Source organism: Protopterus annectens, chromosome 6.part0 (assembly GCF_019279795.1).
Source record: "Protopterus annectens isolate FY-2018-M chromosome 6.part0, PAN1.0, whole genome shotgun sequence".
NCBI classification, from domain to species: Eukaryota; Metazoa; Chordata; order Ceratodontiformes; family Protopteridae; genus Protopterus; species Protopterus annectens.
Window position 1 is genome coordinate 1,935,749,044 of NC_056737.1, and position 18,179 is coordinate 1,935,767,222.

The 18,179-nt window shown below is 42.9% G+C and overlaps 1 protein-coding gene across 4 annotated transcripts in view; it reads left to right on the forward strand.

The window, feature by feature from the left end:
* The window catches only part of NCKAP1 (NCK associated protein 1), a gene marked incomplete in the record, with an annotated part of 2,707,503 nt that overhangs the window by 320,494 nt on the left and 2,368,830 nt on the right, over window positions 1-18,179 (forward strand).

Genomic DNA, 18,179 nt, shown 5'->3' on the forward strand with positions numbered 1-18,179 from the left:
GGCAGAAGGGTTTCTGAACTTCAGGCACTCATGTCCATTGAGCCCTTCATCATTTTTCATGCAGACAGGGTCTCCCTGAGGACTAACCCCTCCTTTATGCCCAAGGTGGTATCTATTCTGACCCTCAACCAGGCCATACATCTACCCACCTTCTTTCCTAACCTCAAAACAAGGGGGAAAGAATTCTGCACTGACTAGACGTGCACAAACAGCTCAGCCTAGACCGTACTAAACCCTTCAGAAAAATAGACCAGCTTCTTGTCAGCTTTGCCCGAGGGGCAGAGGGGAAGCCCATTTCCAAGCAAACCATTTCCAAGTGGATATCACATTGTATCAGTTTCTGCTACAGGCTACATGGGAAACCACCCTCTAAGTCTGTTCGTACCCATTCCAGTAGGGCAGCCTCCACTTCTACAGCATTCCTCAGAGGAATTCCCACCAGGGGCATCTTGGAAGCTGCCACCTGGACCTCTGTCCATACTTTTACAAAGCATTACCACCTACCTCTTTTCTCTAAGGCTAGGGCAGGGTTTGCCTCTGCAGTTCTGCAGGGCATGCTGACCCACGCCTAGGTCTCTAATCCTTCCACCCCTCTCCTCATCTTTGGGAATCCTCCCACAGGTGATGACTGCAACAGTGAAACACGAAGAATATAGTACAGTTGTGTACACTTAGCATAAATGTAGATGTTGGAGTGTATTCACTGTTGCAGTCCTGGTTTCCCTCCTTCCCCCTTATATCCTCTTTCCTTAGGGGGACATAAGCTTTTCATGGTGGCTTTTAGCCACCAGGACCACTTTATCATAATTCCTTGTGCTTCTGACTGGTTAGGGCAAGAAAAACTGATGTAATGGTGTTGGCTGCCTTGCTTTATAGCATTGGCGACCTGACGTCAGACTACAGGTGACAACAGCCGATGCAGAAGAACATTGACTCTGGTATTTGGGCCGGCCGAGGACTACCACAGCAGGGCTTAACCCACAGGTGATGACTGCAACAGTAAATACACTCTAACATCTACGTTTGTGGTAAGTGTACACAGCTGCACTTTTCCTTGAACCATGCTGTACACTTTTCAGCATTCTTTCCCAGTTCCCAGAACAGTGAGAGAGACTCCTGTAAAATTTCACTGTATGCAGTTAAGATTTGCCACACACACTGAATTCAGGAGCACTTGAGTGACACAGCGAATGCTTCAGCAGCAAGTACTGTTGCCAAACATTTTGTACAACATAACTGAGATTTTCAGCCGAGAAGACTTCTGTTAATGTAGAAATGTAATAACCCAGAATTGTTTTTAGATGCCTCATATATTTTATTAAATAAAGCTCAGTTTGTATTTCTTTTCCATTATGCTCCCAGATAGAGTAAGAATTTCCAGAGACCCACAAATAGAATTTATTGATCTCAAAATCACACTAAGCAAAATCAGCTGTCAGTTTATTGCCTGTTGCAAAAACACCTTACATAACCCTTACAGTTCATGTCGGGTTCCTCATCATGGCTGAATTCTCCATAAATAAGATCATTGCTCTGGGAGATTTTCCATCATTTAACAAGAGTACCCAACACAGGAAATGCACAGAATTTCTAAAATCAAATAAATAAAAACTCTGTGGACTAGATTACTCGCCTAGCTAGAGGGTAAAATATCCTTGACTTGCTGCTTACAAATGTAGCATAGTCATGCACCGACCGATCCACTAGTAACGTCCTGGCTCGTCAAGTCAGACCATAAGCTAGTAATTTTTTCTCTCAAGCTCTATACTCCTTGAAACCAATACATTAGAATTCAAAGACTTCAGGTACACATATCTTAAATTTTGTGTTGAAGCCTCAAAATTCTGTCAAAACATCACCCCAGACAGCACCTCAACAGATAGATTTGTAAAGCTGATTTATGTCCACGTAAATGTACAGAATTGGAAGTACCATCTAGATCCATATACACTGGGAAATTTTATAAGCAAGCCATCCTAGTGGTCCACAAACATAAATAAAATATATTTAAAAAGGAAAAAAATGCATACAACAGATCTAAAAACCCAACAAGTCAAATTATGAATTTTGACTAGGAGTTCAAAAAATAGTATTAGGTCTAGGAAGGCACCCTTGAACTCCTTTTGGCACTTGAAGCCAAGCACAATTAGAAATCCTTTTGTTATGTTGAAAACAAAGAAACAGGAAGCAGTGTATAGATTCATAGGTTCATAGATTAGTACTAGGCTAACTGCCCTTGTGGGCCATTTTAAGCCTAGCCAATTACCCCATGTGAGAATCAAACCCTGCACCTTGTGTTCATAAGGTAAACACCTTAACCATTAAGCCAACCTCCCACCCTAATAGAACTCCTACTAAATGGCCAAACCTACTCTGACCCAATTAAGTTAGCCAGTGTTCTAGCAAATGAATGTAGTGCAGATTTCAGTACTAAGACGGCTATCCAAAGCTATACAATCCTCTCATAAAAAAGCTCTATTCACTACAAAAAGTTATGATCGGGTTGCTGATCATTACCTTAAGTTATAGGTTCATAGGTTTATACTAGGCTAACTGCCCTAGGGCATTTATAAGCCTAGCCCAAAGTTATGTGGCTTACGCCGCCCCTTATGTTAGAAATACTGTGCCCATTAGTTTGTTGTGCCTCTGTCCAGTAGTGACACACAGATGATTCCCGGGGTAAACCTATGATCTCCCATCCACCGGTCAAGATTTCTCTTGAACAGAGCCAGCGAGGTGCTTATGTGTTCTTGATATGGATGGCAAGATTCACCTCTTGAACTTAGCTGTTGAGACCAATTTCTTAGCATCCATGTCTTGAATACATAATGAGCAGTTTATGATCAGCAACCTTCTCATAATCCTCTGCAGCTAGTCTGAACAGTGTTGACTACAAGAGACTAATCTAGAGTACATTGTCCTCTTTGGGATGTACCTCACCAGACATCTCAAACAGTTGGAAACATTCATAACAAGGACAATCACATGCTTAAAATCTTTAAGTTGCCAGAAAAGGCTAGAAGCACTGTTCTTTTTTTCTGGGTCTTAGAAGCTTCTTAGAGGAGACCTATACAATTACTTTTAAACTGGTGGTTTTTATTTATGTCAGTAAAGTTTGAAGTATGTGCTGGTATTTATATAGTACACTTACGCCTATGAACTAACTGATCCCTTGGTGTCAGCTGCTAATAGTTGTGGTGTTTCTTTTCATATACAAAGGAAACATCAATTCTAATCTAAAATTGTATGGGACATGGGGTAATTAATGCTATTTCAGTAACTATTGGACTTAAAAATAGTCCAGACCTTTTCTGGTAGCTGAAATGTATTTAATTTTATGTAAATATGTAATAGCTATAAATAGTTTTGTATTGATTTCATTTGTTAAGTTTGTTGATGTGAAGTTGTTCTATCTTGCCTTCATTTTTACTGATGGGTTCGGAGCCGATCCCTCGGCTCCGAGTTGGCCAAATTACAAAGCACGAGGCCGAAACCCTATCCCATGATGCTCCTCTACTTCCCCCAGATCTAGTTTGCCCTTGTAACATATCAAGCGTGTTCCTTCAGCTCAGGCAGTTTTTTGAAAGTCAGCCAAGTAAAAGTTTTCATTTTGTTTTTTTTCCCCATCTTCTTTTTAGAAGAATTTTATCTCCTTGGCTGAAGTTAAGCTAGTATTTTCTTTACTTTCAGTTTCAGTGTGAGTTTTTAAAGTTAGTAAACGATTTCCATTGTTGGCGTTAGGCCGTGTTTTGTTTTTGTGCCTGTTTAGGCATCTTTGTACCCTATCTCTCATAGCCGAGTTTAGGCTTTAGCTTATAGCTGAGTTAGGCTTCATTTTCTTTTTGGTAGCATTTTGCTAAAACGGTTAAGTAGCCTCTTCTTGCAGCCGTTCAGGCTTTATTTCTTCATTTTATAGCCGAAGTTAGGCTTTGTTTTCTTTAGTTCTAGTTTGAATTCAGATTGTTCTTATAGCCAAGTTTGGCTCTGAATATATTTTGGATTGTGATTATTCTGTTGTTTCTGTCATTGTCTTGTGGATTATTACTATGTCTGAAAAGGTGAAGTCGGGGTTCAAGAAATGCCCCAAGTGTAGCCAGAAGATGTCTCTCTGATGGTCACTCCATCTGTGTTTATTGTTTAGGTGAGGTCCACCTTCAGGAAATTTGTGCGGTATGTCACGGGTTTAATACCAGAGTTCTGGCAGAGAGGAAAAGGAAGCTAGTGGAAAGGGGCCTTAAATCCACCTTTCAGTCAGAATTGGACTCGTCTCCTCAAAAGAAACCAAAACCACCTTCTTCTTCCACTTCTGTCTCTGGTTCGGAGCCGAAAGGCCTTTCGACTCCGAAGGTATCGAAGAAGGTGTGTGACGCAGCTCCACAGTTAGCGGAGCCGACTGTCCAGGCAGTGGGTAGGAGCTGGTCCCCAGTCTTGGAGCAGGTATTTCCGACCCTAAGGTCTCCTATTCTGGGCTCACGTGCTCCTTCCATGGTCTCCTCTTGAGTGTCCAGACTATCTGTTTTGGATGTGGATCGTGTGGTGAGGACATTGCTACAGAATCCTGCACTACCAAAAATTTTATCGACTTTGACTCTGGCAGCTTCGGAGCCGAACAAGTCAACTACCCTGCTTACTGTTCCTCCTCCGACTCGACTCAATCCTTCGGAGCCCGAGGCAGCTCATCTGTTTATTGTGGAACCGTCGATACAGACTCCCATGTCTGACCTATTGGCACCAACTACCCTGATGTCTTCGGCGCCGGCTGCAGACTCTGGAAGTCGACACTCACCCATCGGTTCTGGGGGGGGGGGGTTGAACCGATGTTTCGGTTCCGACTCTTCCACTCGGGGCTTCGGCGCGGTTGAGCTCTGCTTCCACCTCTGGATCAGAGTCGGCGGCTTTGGTGCGAGACGAGTCCTCAAGTATCTTCGGATCCGGGGGCTTCCTCGCATCACAGCTGTGGTGCCTTTGATGCCATGAGGAGGGTTTTGTCCCCCTGGACAGTCACAACTTCTGAACAGACTGCTTCTTCCCGTAAAGCACCGGAATCTTCTCAATCACCACAGATCCATTGTAAGCATAGGGACCCAGAGCCTCAGGAAGCCCCCCCAGGGGGGACCCTGCTCTTCGGAGACCACCCCAGAAGCTCCCACTGAGGAGGTCCCTAGGAAGAGGACATGTAAGAGGAAACTTCTAGAATTCCCCTCAGGAATCTGTCACATCTGACACTGATTTGGAATAATCGGAAAGGTCCCCCTCTGAGGATATATCCTTCTCTGATATCCTGGAGGTCCTGCAACAGAGGGGTGACTGGCAGCCCATCAACCCTTCCAAGGATGGATCGGTGCTCCTGAAAGCTTTCGGGTCCCGACCCTCCACGTCTTGGGTGTCTCCACCCTTCGATGAGTTGATGGATCTTTAATCTCGAAGGGCATGGGAGTCACCAGATACCATGGAGCCTGTTCCAAGAAGACCAAATAAAATATATTTCTGCACCTCATGATAAGACCTTTTTATCTAAACTTATTCCTGTTGATGCCATGGTGGTTGCAGCAGCCACTAAGAAGGAGATGTCTGAGACCTCTACATCTGTCCATCCTAGGATTATGGACAGGTTTGGCAAGCGCATGTTCAGTTCTACGACATTTGCTCTTTGTTCATTGAACTATCTTAACTCATTTTACTAGGCTTCAAAGAGATCTCCTGAAAGAGCTTGGAGATTCTCTTCAGGGTACAGTAACTGATACAGTAGCTAATAAGGTGACATCTCAGCTTGCTACCCTTAATTCCATTGTCAGCTCTTCCATGTGTCCCGTATCTTACGCAGCTGATGGGACGTGTAGGGCAGCAGCGGGTACAGGAATAGTTCTTAGGAGACATTCCTGGATGCGCTTGTGTTCTTTTGTAGAACCTTTCAAGTCATCATTTGTGAATGCCCTGTTTGATGGTTCCTCACTTTTTGGACCTAAAATTAGACTGACCCTCACCAGATGTGAACAAGACAGAAAGACTCCATCTGCCGTAGGGGTGTTTTTCCACACCTACTAGACCTTATCCCAAAGGTCAGCAGAGTGGGAAAATGTGGTTCCGTAAAGCCCAAGGAGTCTTTTCAGACACACGAGGAGAAACCCCCTCCAGGGACAGAGGAGGGGCCAATAATGGAAGACACCGTCCACACGGCAGAGGGAGTCCGCAGAACCAGGGTGACAGGGATCAATTCCTTGGGAAACCCTATCAGCGCTTCTGAAAGGAGGCCTGTCTGTCCACCTCTGGAGGCAGTCAGGGGATGACTATCTTTGTAGCTAGGTGCCTGGCTCAAAATCACAAAAGACAACTGCGTACAAAGTATAATATCCCCTTTCACTCATGCTCAAACCTTTAAGAAAGATCCCAGACGTTCCACCCAGTCTGCGGGGCATGGCAACAGTAGACATTCAAAAGTTGCTTAGAAAGAGAGTCATCCAATCAGTCCCGGCAGAACAGAAAGGATCCGGAACTTACTCAAGATTCTTTTTAGTACCAAAGAAAACGGGACTGGAGACCGATTGTAGATCTCAGCAGACTCAACAGATCTGTAGAAAAGACAAAGTTCCAGGTGGTCATGATTCAGTCAAATACTCCTGTTCTTGGATAAAGACAATTGGGGTGTGCTCAATAGATCTCCAGGATGCGTACTACCATATAAAGATGGCCAGGCCGTCCAGGGATCATCTGCGCTTTCGGCTGGGGGCCAGTCATTACCAGTTTCGAGCCCTGCCCTTTGGTCTCACTACAGCCCCCAGTGTGTTTATCAAACGTATGGCAGTGGTCATGGCTCACTTGAGGCATCAAGTAATCCGGGTGTTTCCATATTTAGATGACTGGCTCCTTACTGCACCCACCAGGCATCATCTTATACAAGCAAGGGACATTACTTTAGACCTCTGCTCTCAATTGGGGATAACTATAAATTCAGAAAAATCTGCCTTATCGCCGTCACACCATACCGTTTTTATAGGAGCAGTCTTAGACACCATCAGCATGTCCCTAAAACTTCCTTTGGAAAGAATACTTGCCCTTCGACAATAGATCATGGACATTCTCCCAAAGCACAGAGCACCGGCAACGCCGATTCTCAGACTACTGGGCACCATGGCAGCAGCTATTATAGCAATACTTCTAGCGAGGTCACACATGCGCATTCTTCAATGGCTATTCACACAATGGACCTATCAAGAATTACCTGGCTCGGATGACCAACTCATGCAAGAAGGATCTTCTATGGTGGCTGATGTCCGAATCTGTAATCATAGGACGTCCCTTTATTCTCCCGACTCCAGTTGCAGCTGTGACCACAGATGCTTCCCTGATCGGGTAGGGGGGCATTATCAGGGACGGACAGCCCAAGGCATATGGAAGGAACACGAGGCTCACTTGCATATCAACGTCCTAGAGATGAGAGCGGTGCTCTTAGCATTGCAGTCCTTTCATTACTCTCTTCCTCTGGGGACCATTGCAATCCAGTCAGACAACATATCAGTGGTCTGTTATATAAACAAACAATGAGGGACCAGATCTTATCCCTTCTGTCGAGAGGCCCTGAGGGTATGGCATTGGGCAGAGTCCACCCGGTGCTTTCTGATAGCAATGCACATCCCGGGGAAATCCAACGTGTTAGTGGACAAACTAAGCAGAGCCATTCTTTTGCCACACTAGTGGTCCCTCAAGAACGAAGAGGCGGAAATGATCTTCCGCAGATGGGGCCAGCCTTGCTGTGATCTCTTTGCAACTCCCACAAATACCAAATGCAGCAACTACTTTGCCCTAATCCCCCCAGTGGGGGAGTTCCCGAGGGATGCGCTTGTACACGATTGGCCCCCGGGTGTTCTTTGTCTTTCCACCTTTCCCTCTAATTCCCAAAGTTCTGCAGAAAGCCAGTGCCCTGGGACGGGCAGTTATCTTAATAGCCCCCTTTAGGCCTCGTCAGATTTGGTTCCCCTTCCTAAAGCCTCATCTTTTGGAAGAGCCCTGGATCCTGGACCCAGAGTTGGATCTTCTGACCACTCGTCAGGAGTTCTTCACCCTTCTCTACAGTCCATCAAACTGACAGCGTGGCTGCTCCAATTCCAAGAATAGCCAGGTTCCAAAAATTGTCAGCAGAAGCTCAACACATACTGCCGTCTTCCCATAAGTCCCCAACTAGGAAACTTTATCTTAGTAAATGGAGGAGATTTTCTATCTGGGCCCAGCAAAACAATGTTGACCCTTTCCTTGCTTCGATATCACATATATTGGAATTTTTAACCAAGCTATTTAATGAAGGGCCGCAGCAGCAACTATTAGAGTTCAACTGGCTGCTATATCGAATTTTCATGTTGGTGAACTAGGGGACAATGTCATGTCTCGTACAATGGTGAAGGCCTTTCTAAAAGACGCTAATAATTTGAGGCTCCCTGTTAGATCCCCTACTACTCCATGGAATCTAAATCTTGTTCTGTCTAAGATTATTCTTCCTCCATTTGAACCAGCATCTTCCTGTGAATTGAAATTTATCTCGTGGAAAGCTATTTTCGTAGTGGCTATCACCTCTGCGCACAGAGTTTCAGAATTACAGGCCCTGTCGGTAAGGCATCCATATTTGATATTCCACAAGGATAGAGTTTCACTCAGAACAAACCTCTCTTTCCTACCAAAGGTGTGCTCGGAATCCAACCTTAATCAAACCATTGATTTGCCAGATGGTCATCGTGTTACCCTGCTGCAGTCATCACACTTGGGTTATCCTGTCGTCAGGCGGTCCCACAGTCGGCCTGAATTCCAAAGTCTTGGTCCGGCGTCGGTAGCTGTCGCTTCTGTCAGAAGAAAAATTCAAACGAGTCACATCTGTCTCAGATGATGAAAAACTTCTTTATTAGCAGCTAACCAGATTACACAACATGTTGGCCAAAATGATCTCCTCCTCTGGTCAACTTGTTTACTGACATCAACTTTTATACTGCAAGCAAAACAACTTTTTGTTACATTTCTGACCGTTGACAGTTGGCTATGGAAAACACCTGTGGTAAACATGTTTATCACATATCACCTCAAACCAACAGTTAGTACAGAATGTTCAAGAAGCACAGAATGTTCAGATCAACAATGGTAGCTCAAATTTTCCAGGACACACAGCCTGCTTCAGTAAATTAACTCTTACTCGGCCGTGCGTCCTTATCCCAGGCTTCACTAAGCTATAACCAAGTCTCTTTATTCTAAAGTGCAGAAAACAGTTATTATTCAGGTTCATAAGCAATGCTGCACTTTGTACACAGATGAGGCCCATCTTTGATAGGCATATCCCAACAAATAACATGTTCACTTTGCAAGAAGAGGAAAAAAACAAATAACAGTATGTTTTTAAAACTTTTTCTCTTAACATTTCCCCCCTGAAAACACTTTTTATTTGTCTTTTTATTTCAGCAATATATGGTAAAAACTAAGTTTTTCTTTGCATACATTACTTCATTGGCAAGACAAACTTTTAAACTTCAAAAACATTTGCAAAAAGTCACATTTCAATGTATTCACTTTCACCAGTCTGTTGCAATTGCTGGTACATCGGCTTCGTAACAGCAGTATCAACCAGTCTTTGCAGAAGACCTCTGATACAGGGTATACAACAACAACCACATACCACCACGATAGCCACAGCGACTCCAACGGACACCAGGAAACTGCTGATGAGATGACTCCATTTTCCAAACCACGCTTGTAGAAAGTCTGTAAAGGGATTACTTACCCCAGAGTTCTCTGCCAATTCTTCAGATAACATCTCCAAACCTTTCGAAGCTAGAATGATACTTCCATCAGGCGCAGTGTTGTTTGGAATGTACGTACAACAAAAAGTCCCAAACGTCCTGCAAACTCCTCCTTCTTTGGCCAGGAGCATATCCAACGCAATTCGATTCTGCCATGCCACCTACGAAGTGGCCTCCAGTTGTTCAGCAATTCCTTTCAATGCATCTTTGGTATAGTTCACAAAACGCTGCTGGTTATAGTAAATGTAGTTGATCCAGTCCACATTCTTATTAGGTTGAATCCAGACAATGATGGATGTAAAACCAGCTGCTATTTGGTTTATTGCTTTGTATTCATCAGGTACGCCTCTTGGTACGCCAATGCTATCGATGTAAACACCGTTATCGAAGGATTGCTTCATTGCCTCTCTTTTTCTCCTACTCAACCACTTCGGCTTTATTTCAGGTTCTCTTACGAAACTGCTTGCTGGAACTGGGAAAATGTAGAATGGCAGAATTAACTTTACAAGTGCACAAGTTCCCTTCCAGGGAATCGTAAGCCTTGATCTGAGTTTGTTGTCTCCACATAACCACCATACGTCTGCTAAAATATGAGTTTGGTTCTCCAGAAATGGATTTTCATTGCCATTCACAGTAACATTGCAATAGTTCTGTCCCATATTGCCATAATACTTCCCTGTGCCATCTCTGGAAATGCACATATACGAACCTGGATAGGAAATCGCTGCAGGCAGTTTCTCAACTTTGCTTATGACTGGAAAACGCTGAGTTTCATTTTTGCATTTATCTTCAGTTTTGTTGAATAATAATTTTAACAGACATGTTAGGTTAACTTCATCTCGCATCAATGGGACTGTCGCTAGTTGCTGTTTACCTTCAGCACAAGAAACACAGTTCTCACGATGTGCCTCTCGAGTACTATATCTAACCCAAGATAACCATTCATTATGATGTATGAATCCCGTCTCGAGTAACAACTGTTCTTCTGTGAAGGCAAAATCTGCTTTACTTGTCACATTCTTAAGGCTTTGTACTTTAAGTTGGAGGGTCCCCAAAGGATCAGTTCCAATTGGAAGAGACACTCCGATTCCATAAACTCCTGAATCACGTTCTTGTGGTGACAGTGGTTATAGTAATTACTTCAGTACCTTGGAAATGCACAATTTTTATTCTTTGTTGCCTGCTTTTATCTTTCTCTGGTATCACTGCACCACTTGTTTCCCATCCATTCACATCTGTTGACCACCAAACATTTGACCAAGACGTACAGTCTCTATTGCACAAGTATTTTGCACGAGTCAAGAAATTATTATTGTTCCATTTAGAACAGTCCAAATTTCCTTCACAAAGTTTCACCTTAAACACAGTAGTAACACCTTTTTGCGTTTGCAGCACCACCATTCCTTTTTCTCTTGCAACTGTTCCTTCTCGTATGGACATATTTACTTTCGCCCCCAAAAATCATTATCATGTAACAGTTCAAGTACCAGTTGAACATGGCCATCCTCCCTAAGGACTACCTCACGCCGTTGGTTTCTTCACTGGGTTTGAGACGAACTAACCCCTATTGGGCTAATCCCCCTTTGTAGCCAGACTTTGCGCTCAGAGGTCCGGTGGAGTTTGACCAACATCACTGGTAGAAGGAAGAGCCTTGAGTTTTTTACAGTGGGTGATATGAATCCACGAAGTCCTCTCAGCGATCTTTACAGTCGTAGGTGTCGAGATAAGTACTTGGTATGGGCCTTCACACCTGGGGGATGACAAATTCTTTCTCTTCACAATTCGGATCCACACCCAGTCCCTGGGTGCCACGCTTAACAAGGTTTCATTTCCGGAATCTGCAAAGGAGTCATTGGTTACAAGAGATTTGGCATTTAGCAGCTTCTTCATATAATCCGCTAGATCCTCACCCCCCTCACGTTCCGCTGGCAACAATCCTTGCCACTGCGGGACACAATATGGTCTCCCAAACATAAGTTCAAATGGTGTAACTCCTTTGTAGGAAGGTGAGATTCGCATATACAGGAGTGCCAAAGGAAGGCACGCAGTCCATGATCTATGTGTTTCTGCCATCAGTTTGCGGAGCTTACTCTTCAAGACACTGTTGTGTCTTTCCACCAGTCCAGCTGACTGGGGATGGTAAGCACAATGATATTTAAGATCAATTTGAAACACTTAACCCAACTTCTGAACAATCTGGTTAACAAAATGAGACCCATTATCACTGTAAATGCGTCTTGGTAAACCAAATCGGGGAATTATTTCTGTAGTCAAAAGTTTTGTTACTGTTTGTGCATTCGGGTGCTTTACTGGAAAAGCTTCTACCCATTTAGAAAAAGCATCAATAATGACTAAACAGAACTTTTTTCCCTCTGAGGGTGTCAATTCAGTAAAGTCCATACAGAGTGTGTGGAATGGATATGGAGGGGTGGGGAATGCCTGCTGAGACTTTTTAACTCCCCCCTGAGCATGATACTTTGCACATAATAAACAAGATAAACAGAATTGCTTTGCATAAGTTGAAAACCCCTTACACCGAAACACCTTAGACACTATTTGAATTATCGTCTGCACTCCTACATGGGCAGGTCCATGGCTAACCAATGCCACATACCTAAAAAGGTTTGAGGGTAATACCATTTTGCCATCTGATGCCCTATACAACCCATCCTGTTGAGTGATACCATATTTTACCCAACGACATTTTTCCTTCTGTGTTGTCAATGTTTGCATTACTTTTAGTGTCTCTAAGTCTAAGAGGTGTCCGGGCTCTAAATCATTGTCATGTAAAAGCAAATCATTTTCTTGAGCTGCCTTTTTTGCAGCCATATCAGCAAGGGCATTTCCCCTGGAGACAGGATCTTTTCTGTTGGTATGTGCGGAACATTTACATATCGCTATCTGAAGTGGTAGTTGCACTGCATCTAACAATTGTAAAGTTAAATCTCTCTGATTTATTGGTTTGCCTGTCACAGTAACCATTCCCCTATTCTTCCATTGTTGAGCGAAAACATGTACAGTGGAGAAAGCATATTGACTATCTGTATAAATTGTCACTTTTTTACCCTCCCCTAAGGTACAAGCTCGAGTCAAAGCCACCAACTCAGCTGTTTCTGCAGAATAAATGTTTGACAATGTTTTTGCCTCCAAAACTTCAGTTTCTGTGGTGACTGCATACCCTACTAGTGTTTTTCCTACAGTGTCCTTCTTTGCTGATCCGTCTACAAACAAAATGAGATCAGAATCTACCAACAGAATATCCGTTAAATCTGGTCGGGGAAGCACTTTGTCATGAATGCTCTCTAAACAAACGTGTGGAGTACCTTCTTCTGGAGTCGGCAAAAGTGTTGCCGGATTAAGAGTAGTACATCTTTCTATGGTCATATGAGGCTGTGTCAGCAGCACTGTCATACATGACAAATGTCGACTAGGAGATAAAAAGGTTATCTTATCTTGCAAAAGTATAGTAGCAACTGAATGTGGAACCCGCAATTATAATGGGTGAAACAAAACTAATGATGCTGAGGCTTGTACTGCCATGGCGGCTGCCACTACAGCTTGAACACAGTGCGGCAATGCCCTTGCAACAGGATCTAATCTGGAGGGAGTAGAAAGCTAGCGGTCTCTGTTTATCCCCATGTACTTGTACCAGAACCGAAGTCGTATATCCTCCCTTACAATCAACCATTTGTATAAATGGCTTAGAATAGTTCGGAAAACCCAAAACAGAGGATCCTGCTATCAATTGCTTAATTCTGTTAAATGCCTGTATTGCCGTATTTGTCCACTGTATATCATTTTTAGCTGCCATGGGAGTGTCATAGATTAGTGCGGTCAATGGCCCTACTTCCTCAGCATAGTTAGGGATCCAACTTCTACAAAAATTAGTCACACCTAAAAAGGACATCATCTCCCGTTTAGTTGTGGGCATAGGTGCCTCAAGAATTGCTTGTTTTCTTTTGTTCTCCAATTGTCTACCTGCCTGCAAAATTAAATAACCCAAGTACTTTACTTGTGCTTTCCACAATTGTAACTTTTCTTTATTTACCTTATGTCCTTACTCAGCTAAAAAACTAAGAAGGGCAACGGTATCCCTTTTAGAACCTTCCTGCGTGGGTGAGGCCAACAAAATATCATCTACATACAACAGAACCAGGCTTCCCTGTGGGGGAACAAACTGAGCTAAATTCGCAGCCATTTCTTGTGCGAATATTGTCGGACTCTCACAATAACCCTGTGGCAATCTGGTGTAGGTGTATCTTTTACCTTGATAAGTGAATGCAAACCAAAATCTACTCTCCTTATGTAGTGGTATTGAGAAAAAAGCATTGCTTATATCTATGACAGAAAAATATCTGTTCTGAGGTAGTAAATCATTAAGTAGTGTATAGGGGTCAGGGACCACCGGTGCTCTTGGGATCACAGCCGAATTAACTGCTTGTAAATCCTGAACCAACCTCCATGACCCATCCGGTTTCTTTACAGGAAACAACGGAGTATTGCAGGGCGAATCTGGACATTCAACAAGAATTCCTACCTGTTTTAGCTGCTCAATAACTGGCTTAATTCCTTACTCTGCTTGTTTACTTAGCAGGTATTGGTGCTTACGAGGTCTAAAACCTGACTTTGGAGTTGTACAAACTTCACCTGCTGTTTTCATCAGTCCCACATCCCCTTTACCTTTTGACCATATATCTACAGGTAAGGCACTTAACGCACTATCTTCCTCTTGAGTTGGAAGGATTTGTCATGACATTTTTGTTTTGTCATCCCTGAGGTGCACGCTTGGTTGTGCCCAAGTCACCCAATTTAATCTTTGTACCTGGATCTGTTGATCTTTCAATTGACTTTCGGACATTGTGTCCCAATTCGTTACCTTTTTCGCCAAATCTACCCAGTGTGTCCCCACCGCTTTAGTAATTGAAATATGTGGGCTATAACCTGAGCGATATAAAGAACTCATTTCCTTGGTCAAAGTACAGGTCACTACTGTATTACCTTGCGTATCCCAAAACATATCATTCAAAATTATCCTTGCACGTTTGTGCTTAAAGAATTCTTTTTCAAATTCTTTATCTGGACCAGGGGCCTTCCTGTAGAACATTGTACAATGTAAGTACGCCGCAACCTGCGGTGACCCGCTCCTAGATTTACTTAAAGCTAGGTTGATCAAATCTGTATCAACCCTCCCCGGCCCGTTTGAAATCAAGTCCTGGCTATACCAGTAAAACAAGTCTTGTACTCCCTGTACCACCAAGCCATCCACTAACCTTTTCGCCTCAATGCCTTTAGGTGTGGGAATTGTCGCTATTCCAAATAAATGCATTAAATCTCTTCCCAGCAAATTAACTGGACAAACTTTCAATATAATTACCCTACACCTAACAGTTTGGTTTGTTTGCGTATCTGTGAACAATAGAGGATGTGATAGTGGTTCCTTATAGATTTTCCCGTTTGCCGCTTTCACAAGGACAAACTCATCTGTTTCGCAGTTCGGAGGCAGAACTGCTAGACCCAAAATTGTACGCGATGCACCTGAATCACATAAAAACTCCACTTTTTGTCCCTCAACCAAAAAATCTATCATGGGTTTTTGATCTAGATGCATAGCAATACCCAAATTTGCCAGGTTTATGACTTCACAGTCACAATCCCGCCCTTCCTTCTGAGTGTTCTGACATTCATCGCAGAGAGTGTCTGCCTCATCATCATCACAATCATTCTCACTTTCTTCTTCTCTACAATAATCACAATAATGAATTTGGCACCTTCCTCTACTATCATATAGTCATGCGGAGCCCTTGTTCGTAAGCTGTGGGGGGTGTTGCCACTCTTCACAGTCTGCAGCAAAGTACCCACGTCTACCGCATTTAAAACATTCTCCACGTTTTAACCTCCCCTCATATTCCTCTGAATGTCCACCCGGTTTATTTAACGTGTCCCATTTCGAGCCCCCACGTTTTTTTACGCCACCCCGGCACCCTTGCCCCTGCCCCCTTTGGTCCTGTACCAAGAATATACCACCATCATCCCCTACTGCTAACACTTGTACTTTCTTTTTCTTTTTTAAATTGAAATGTCGTTCAGCATGCTGTGCATATTCAAACAAAGGTTGCAGTCTACATGTTCTATGATCTACCATATGCTTAGTTATAAAACTACTTATCGGAGCCTTATAACCTTTAAGAAAAGCATTTTTCAATTGCTGTTCATACGGACTATCATTGGTCTGATCCTGCGGAATCATCATTCCACAATGGTTATTGAACACTTCTGTCAATCTTACAATATAGTGAATCTACAGATTCATCATCATTTTGGATGCACTGATTTATTACTGTCCAATCTGCTCTTGGACGCCACCTATCAGAAATTCTCTTTAACAAATCAGTGACTCGCGTGTCTAACACACCAGAATTATGCTTTAATGTAGTGCCGTCATTTGCCTTACATGTCCAAGTACCACAAACTAAGTGCCAATCTGGACCCAGGATTTGTCACACTACTTGTTCTACTTCCAAACCATTTAGATGATAACTTAAACGCATACCAACTATGTCCTCAGAAAACTTTTGAAAATTAACCTTGGGATGAGGAATACCATCTGTAGCTCGTTTTAAATCCTCTCTAGCCCAGTGACGATAAACTAAAATAGTTGGCTCTTGTCCAACATCCCCTGCTTGTGGGTTTGCAACTTGTGTTAAGGGAAGAGCTTCTGAGTAGTCAGAAAGTTTAATGGTCCAACGTCCTTGCCCTGCTGGTCCTGACCTTAACTGCATAGGTTGTTCTACCTGTTGCAAAGCAACCTTTGGTACTACTGGAATTTGCGTGTAAATTGGAGGGGTCACATTTCCTTGAGCAGCCAATAACCCACCCTGCTGTACAGATCCCACATCTTCAGACTGATATTGAGGAGGTTCCGCCGGTACGGCAGCAGCAATTTCCTCATACGGTGGAGCAGTTGCCTGCCTTTGTACCGCAGAAACTGTATGCTCATCCTCCTTATCTAAAAATAAAGCTACTTTTCCACTTGGCACCAGTGATCCCTTTTGATTTATTTTTTTCTTTTTCCTGGCACTGTTTTTCTTTTATAGCTAGTTTATTTGCCTCTTCTAACCATTTTTGTGCTTGGGGAAATCCCAATTGTCTTTGCTTTTTAGTTCTAGTTCCTGCATCTCTTTTCAAATCTCTAACCAATTTTGCACAGGCATTCTTATTAAGTGTACCATCAAAATCATATTTCAACTTCCACTTTTTCAAAAATTTAACATTATTTTTGTTTAAACCTTTCATATACTTAGCATCAACATTTAAACAGACATCACTGTCACACTTGCAGTAACTCGAACCCATGTTTCCCCTAGATTTCTTATTTTAGGACTGTATCAAAGTTATTTTACAGGGTTTATTATAAAATGGGGCTATCTTAACGGGTGATCCTAACAAAATAATCTTAACAAGTAATCCTACCCACCCTTAACTAAAAATAAAACCCTTGTCGACAAGGTTAAATTAAATTAAAAGACAATTCATTTTTCATCCTACCTGAACCAGACGAGACTCATTTCCCTTTTCGTTCAGAAACCGTCCCTCAGATAGGGATCAGAGAGTGGCCGGCCTCCTCTCAACGACAAATCAGTCGGAGGGCTTTCAGTCGAGGGAATCTTAAGATGAGAAACCCTCACCTGCACAGGTTTTTCGGTCTCTGTCAGTCTGATCCGTATCTTCATAGAGGTTTCCGGTCCGAAGGACCAAAATGTCAGAATTAAAATTCAGACGAGTCACATCTGCCTCAGGTGATGAAAAACTTTTTTATTAGCAGCTAACCAGATTACACAACGTGTTGGCCAAGATGATCTCCTCCTCTGGTCAACTTGTTTACTGACATCAACTTTTATACTGCAAGCAAAACAACTTTTTGTTACATTTCTGACCGTTGACAGTTGGCTATGGAAAACACCTGTGGTAAACATGTTTATCACATAACACCTCAAACCAACAGTTAGTACAGAATGTTCAAGAAGCACAGAATGTTCAGTTCAACAATGGTAGCTCAAATTTTCCAGGAGAGACAGCCTGCTTCAGTAAATTAACTCTTACTCAGCCGTGCGTCCTTATCCCAGGCTTCACTAAGCTATAACCAAGTCTCTTTATTCTAAAATGCAGAAAACCGTTATTATTCAGGTTCATAAGCAATGCTGCACATTGTTCACAGATGAGGCCCATCTTTGATAGGCATATCCCAACAAATAACATGTTCACTTTGCAAGAAGAGGAAAAAGACAAATAACAGTATGTTTTTAAACCTTTTTCTCTTAACAGCTTCTTCCCTGACGTCAATGCGCCAGGGGTATATAAGAGGCATCCGACGCCATTTTCTTCAGTCTTTCTTGTGCAGAAGCAGTT